Genomic DNA, 6,417 nt, shown 5'->3' on the forward strand with positions numbered 1-6,417 from the left:
CATCAAATTACTTACAACTTTCGGAATTTGGTTAATTACAAAAGAGTTGGTTTTATTATTAAGAGAGAAGAATGAATTGACAATATACAAGGTAACAGAATATTATTGCAAATGTAGTTATGGCAAAGCTAGAAAACAAAATTAAATAAAAAATAAATTAAACTAATCCCTAAAGTGGATCTAAAAAAGCGTCAGAGCCGCTCGGTGTGACCCCACAGGGTCATTGGATTTGACCCATTTTCAATAGGATTGGTACATATAGGTCAACTGCGCAAAGTTTAAACCGAATCGACCCAAGTGTTTGGTGGTTATCGGGTTCACGGACGGACAGATGGACACCATTTACTCCCCTATAAAGCTTCCATCGTTTTGCTCAGAATAGGGCAGACAACTCAACCACATAAAATTAATTCTTAAATCGTATTTTGAGTTTGCTGAAATGAGAAACTTTCATATTAAACTTTTTTATTTATTTATAGAAATATTTAAATTTTTGTAAATTGGCGCTTTTCAGTTTAATGTAAATAACTTGTAATCGGCCCTGGTTTTTAAAATTCTCTAAACGGAATTTTAACACACAACTGCAAAACTGCACCCATTTTACCTAATCGCTTTCTTCAATAATAACAAACTAACCTATTACATCAATCCAATTTGATCTGGGACACTGTGTTTGGAAAACTGAGGGATGACGCATCGGCATGAGTCCACCATCCAAAAGCTATCTGCCAAGGATAACTCCGCCTTCTTTTTCAGGCAGTGTTGCGTCTGTATATTATGATGGCCACTTGGATGTCAGACTCTCATAATAGCACTAGTGTTCTTATGAATTCATAAAAGCACGCAAATGATAACCATTACTATCTACTATTTTCCACAGCGAACTTCCAAATTGACAAACGCAAGTACCATGACACCCACTAGTATCGGCACTTGATAATTTTGAGTTTTAACTTAAGAAAACGTCTAGATAACTAAAAATGCGAATAAACTCTATTTGGAGATTAAATTTTGAATGATATGCACTCTATATGATGTTCATATCGAACAACGTATCGAACTTGTATCCTTAATAACTATAAGGACATTTATCTGACAGTGTCACATATCAAATTCTACAAAGTGAAAGATACAGTATGTCCCTATGAAACAGACAATCGTAATATATAAAACAGAGTCGTGTATGTTACACCACTTATAACTCAAGAACAGCTGGACCAATTTTCATAATCTTTGATTTCTTGGATTCGTCTCTGCTCTGAATATAAAGAAAAGTAAATATAACAACTAATGACAGCAACCGTCTCAAAACAACTGGTTTCAAACTTACCAATAGTTATAAATTCAATGATAGTAAGTACCTAATGTTTTCACAGTTTTCACTACATTTCTCCCAATGCATGCAGAAATACCTATGTGGGGGATAGCTATTGAAATAAAAGACTTAAGATGGATTCACATGAATACGAAATCCGACCATACGGTCATCTGAAATGCTTATGATTGGTCAATAATTTGAAATGCGCTTGACATTTCAAACTACTGACCAATCATAAGCATTTCGGATGACTGTATCGTCGGATTTTGTATTCATGTGAATCCAGCTTAAGGAGGATCCTATTAGGCCAGGGGTCGGCAACCTGCGGCTCTTTTGATATAAAGTTGAGACTCTCCATATTTATCTAAAGAAATTAGTTCATTTGTTCGAAATTCACTTTTTTAATTAATCCAATTTGTTTACAAAATCAAAAGTACACTTGCAGCAAATAATTATCTAATTGTTTACTTTCTGGTATTCTTTTGTTTTTTATTATAGCAGCCTACTCCGATGTATAAACACGTCATTAATTAATGAGTAGGTACTTTTGTGAAAAATATTGAATAACTGCGGGGTTTAAGCACAAGGCGCCCCTTATAAACATTGAAGAGAACACAAAAGACAATCGAATAGCGAAAAAATAGTGGTAGTTTCATATGAAAAAGAATAGTTATAGTACTTTGAGCAAATTGTATTGAAACAAGTAAAAATATGCAGGATGTTCTATTTAAAAAGATCAGTTATTTATTGACATCGTATAAATGGAACACCCTGTACATTCAAAAATAATTTCTGTAGATCCACAACCACCATTATTTTTTACCCGGTATCGACTATGTAGGAAAAACCGACGCACTGTTGCAGGACCCTACTGCATATAGCCAAAAACTATAATATTGAATCAAACATTTTTTGTAGCTCTTTAAAAACTGGGAAATTTTGTAAATGGTAATTTTTGGCTCTTCCGTTTCAATAGGTTGCCGACCCCTGTATTAGGCTTCTCAATATGGCGGACGTTCATACGCGCAGTGGCGTACACACATTTAATATATGTAATTTCTTGGCGAATAGTACTGAAATTGCATACATTTTACTACAGACAGATTCATCTCTTCTTATCAATCTGAAAAGTAGATGTATTTCAAAATGTTGTTTTACACAATTTTATACACTATTGCTATGGCTGTATCACAACTTGCAAAATGAATGCAATTCAGTTACGTGAAAGAAGACCATTTTAAAAATACAACATGGACACCAATTATAAAATGTAATTTTCGTTTCTTCTGTAGCTTTTAACTTCGTTACACTACACGATTTACAGTTAACCATTGTTTAACTTTACAGTAAATGTCAATTAATTGTCAAAGTCGGCCATATTGAGAAACCTAATTGGATCCCAACAAGCGTAAGTTATATGTATGCAACCCTCCTTCCTTAGTCTTTTATTTCAATCATTCCTCTCACCAGTTATTTTGAACACATACAGACATAGCATCTACAACAACATATAATACAACTGTAATAAACAGATTTTAATAAAAAAGTCAAACTAAACATTATTCATTCCACAACAAACAGAAACAAGCACAAAAGGATGTCAGATACTATAAATATAAATAATATTATATTATAAAAAAATGGACTGAAGTGTCTGCAGCTGAGTTTTAATAATAATAATAATATTTATTATACCGTTATCCGTGTGGGTACACTTACGGTCGTCATTAGAAAAAAAATATTACAAACAAAATACAAAGGTACATTCAGAGACTAACTAACAAAGGAGGATAGCAGAGTACAATTTTACATATTAAATCGCATAACAGTTTTTCATGAATTCTTCCTGACAATAAAAAGCATTTTTTGAATGAAATGTTTTGAGGCGGGACTTAAAAGCTCCAATGGGCAGAGATCTTATATATTAGGAAGGCTGTTGTGAGTGTGATAGATTAAGTAAGTGACAAGGGGAGAACCGGCAACAAGGCAGAGAGAGTCGGACGGAGACGCAAGTACATGCGTTCAGTTAATAAAGTTATGTTAAACAAACATGTCGTTTCCTTTTGTTTTAACATATAACACATGGCGCAGTCGGAAGTAAATTTGGTGGTTTTATTATTCGTATTGTCAGGGCACTCTGGTTAAACATTTTGGGGCTTATTAAGCTACCTACTCTACTGTTATCTCGCTTGATGAGAAAATGGCGGTCTCGTGCAACGTACCAGCAAAACTAGTTTTGGAAGGAAATCTAAGTGAAAATTGGAGAAGATTTGCCCAGTCATTCGACATATACCTCTTGGCTAGTGGACTTGATACACAACCTGATAAGCGCAAAATTGCAGTCTTACTAAACTTAATTGGTGACGAAGCTTTGGAAGTTTACAACACGATCAAAGGTAATACTACAAATAATGAACTTAAAGATGTTTTAGCCAAACTAGAGGAATATTGCAACCCTAAGAAAAATGTCTTGCATTCACGCTTTATATTCAATCAACGTAATCAAAAGGAAGGCGAGCAATTTAATTCGTTCTATACTGATGTCAAGTTACTAATTGGAGCCTGCGAATATAGTGATGCCGACGAAATACTTCGGGACAAACTTGTTTTCGGGTCAACCAATCAAGATGCAAAAACTAAATTAATCAAAGAAGGGAACCCCAAGCTAGATGAGGTGGTAAAATCTCTAAGATTGGCAGACATCACGGATATACAAGTTCAAAATATCTTATCAACACAACCTAATGTCCACTCTACCGTTACGAAACAAACAAGACCGAAAGCAAGGCCAAGTTTTATCAAAAAGACTGACATTTGTGATAAGTGTGGTCTCACTCATTTTAGTGTAGGAAATTGTCCCGCGACCAATAAGACATGTGCAAAATGCCAAAAAAGGAACCATTTTGCAAAAATGTGCCGATCAACGCGAGGATCAACGCAAACCCCTACGTACTCTCGCAAGCAAGTTCATGAGAACATCCTAGAGGACGACGAGGAGAATTACTTTTGTGGCTCCATTATTCAAGCCAACGTAGATTCTGTGGCGTGGATGGAAACTGTCAACATTGAAAATAAAATGGACGTCATGTTCAAGCTGGATCCAGGTGCGGATGTTAACATCATACCAGTTCCCATATATAAGAAGTTGAAGAAAATGTCGCCATCAATAAGACTACAGGGTTGTACAGCACGTCTAGAAAGTTGGAACGGTTTCAAAACTAATGTTGAAGGAATCGTATCTTTAAAAATACAAATAGGTAAAAATTCAAGTTATGAACGTTTTTATGTCGCAGGTCAGGAACAGTCCATTCCAATTCTCAGCAGAGACACTTGTGTGAAGTTTAAGTTAGTTAAGCGGCACCATGTGAATGAAGCCAAGGTGCATATGTTAAAGGACGATTTTGTTAGTGAGTATAAAGACTTGTTTGAAGGTATAGGTAAAATAAATAAACCATATACTATTAAGCTTAAGGAAGGTAGTATTCCTACTTCAAAGCCACCACATCGTGTGCCGATCAAAATTCAACCACAGTTAGAAGCTGAATTACAAAAATTAGTAAGTCTAGATATAATAAGTAAAGTTGATAATCCAACCGCATGGGTAAATAGGTTAGTAGTAGTAGAAAAACCGACTGGTGATATACGCATTTGTTTAGATCCCCGTGAGCTAAATGAAGCAATTGTTAAAGACTATTATGGAATACCAACCCTAGGGGAATTATCATGTAAAATTAAGGATGCCAATTTATTTTGTGTATTAGATCTAAAAGATTCCTTTTGGCATATACCATTAGATGATTGTAGTTCCAATTATTGTACATTTTCCACTATGTATGGCATGTATAAATTTAAAAGGTTACCCTTTGGCTTAAATATTGCCTCAGAAGTGTTTCAAAAGTATTTAACTGAAATATTTGGTGACATTAGTGGTGTGTTCATATATATTGATGACATTTTAATATTTGGGCAATCCAAAACAGACGTTTGTGCTACACTAAATACAGTTTTTGAAAGAGCTAGTAAATTTAATATAAAATTTAACCTAAATAAATTTAAGTATATGTTGCATGAAGTCAAATACTTAGGTCACATATTCAGCAAGGGCACTGTGCGACCTGATGTCGAAGTAATCAAAGGTATTTGTGATTATGATATGCCGACTAATAAGATTGAGCTTCAGCGATTTCTGGGTGTAGTTAACTACTTAAGAGCTTTTATTCCTGACCTAGCAGAAATAACAGCTCCTTTAAGAGAGTTGTTAAAGAAAAACATAATATTTACGTGGCTAGATTTACATACTGAAACTGTCAACAAATTAAAAATGATAATTACCAAACAGCCTGTATTACAAAACTTTGATCACAACAAACCTGTAGTTATACAAACAGACGCTAGTAAAAATGGTATAGGATGTGTACTCCTACAGGAAAACAAACCCGTTTACTACGCATCAAAAGCTTTATCTCAAATAGAAATAAATTATGGGCAAATTGAGAAGGAATTTCTTGCCATATTGTTCGCTTGCAAAAAATTCCATAACTTCATATATGGAAGAAAAACCACTGTTTACACAGATCACTTGCCACTTATTTCTTTAATGAGAAAAGAGATAATCAAAATTCCCTCCACAAGACTTCAGAGGATTAGATTAAAACTCACAATTTATGACATTGATGTCAAATTCTTGCCCGGATGCAAAATGCATGTAGCTGATGCTCTTAGCAGAGCTTGCTCAAAGTCGGAGCGATGTGAAACTGATTCGTCGTTAGCCGATGTTGTCCATTCTGTTAATATTTCAAACGATTTGAAGTCTAAATTTCAGGAGCAAACAAGAAATGATTCAATTCTGGCACACTTGGCAAATTATTTCCAAAATGGTTGGCCTAATTGTAAAAGCAAAGTACACGATAGTGCAAAATTTTGGTACAACTTTAAGCAGGATATTTCTGTCCAAGATTCAATTGTATATAAAGATAATAAACTAGTTGTTCCGCTAGCATTAAAGCCGGAAATACTGGCAAAGCTTCATGAAAGTCACTTAGGCATGACAAAGACCAAGGGTCGGGCCAAAAACTTGTTTTATTGGCGCAACATGAACT

The sequence above is a fragment of the Photinus pyralis genome, unplaced genomic scaffold, assembly GCF_008802855.1.
Source record: "Photinus pyralis isolate 1611_PpyrPB1 unplaced genomic scaffold, Ppyr1.3 Ppyr1.4_LG1, whole genome shotgun sequence".
In the NCBI taxonomy this organism is placed as follows: domain Eukaryota; kingdom Metazoa; phylum Arthropoda; class Insecta; order Coleoptera; family Lampyridae; genus Photinus; species Photinus pyralis.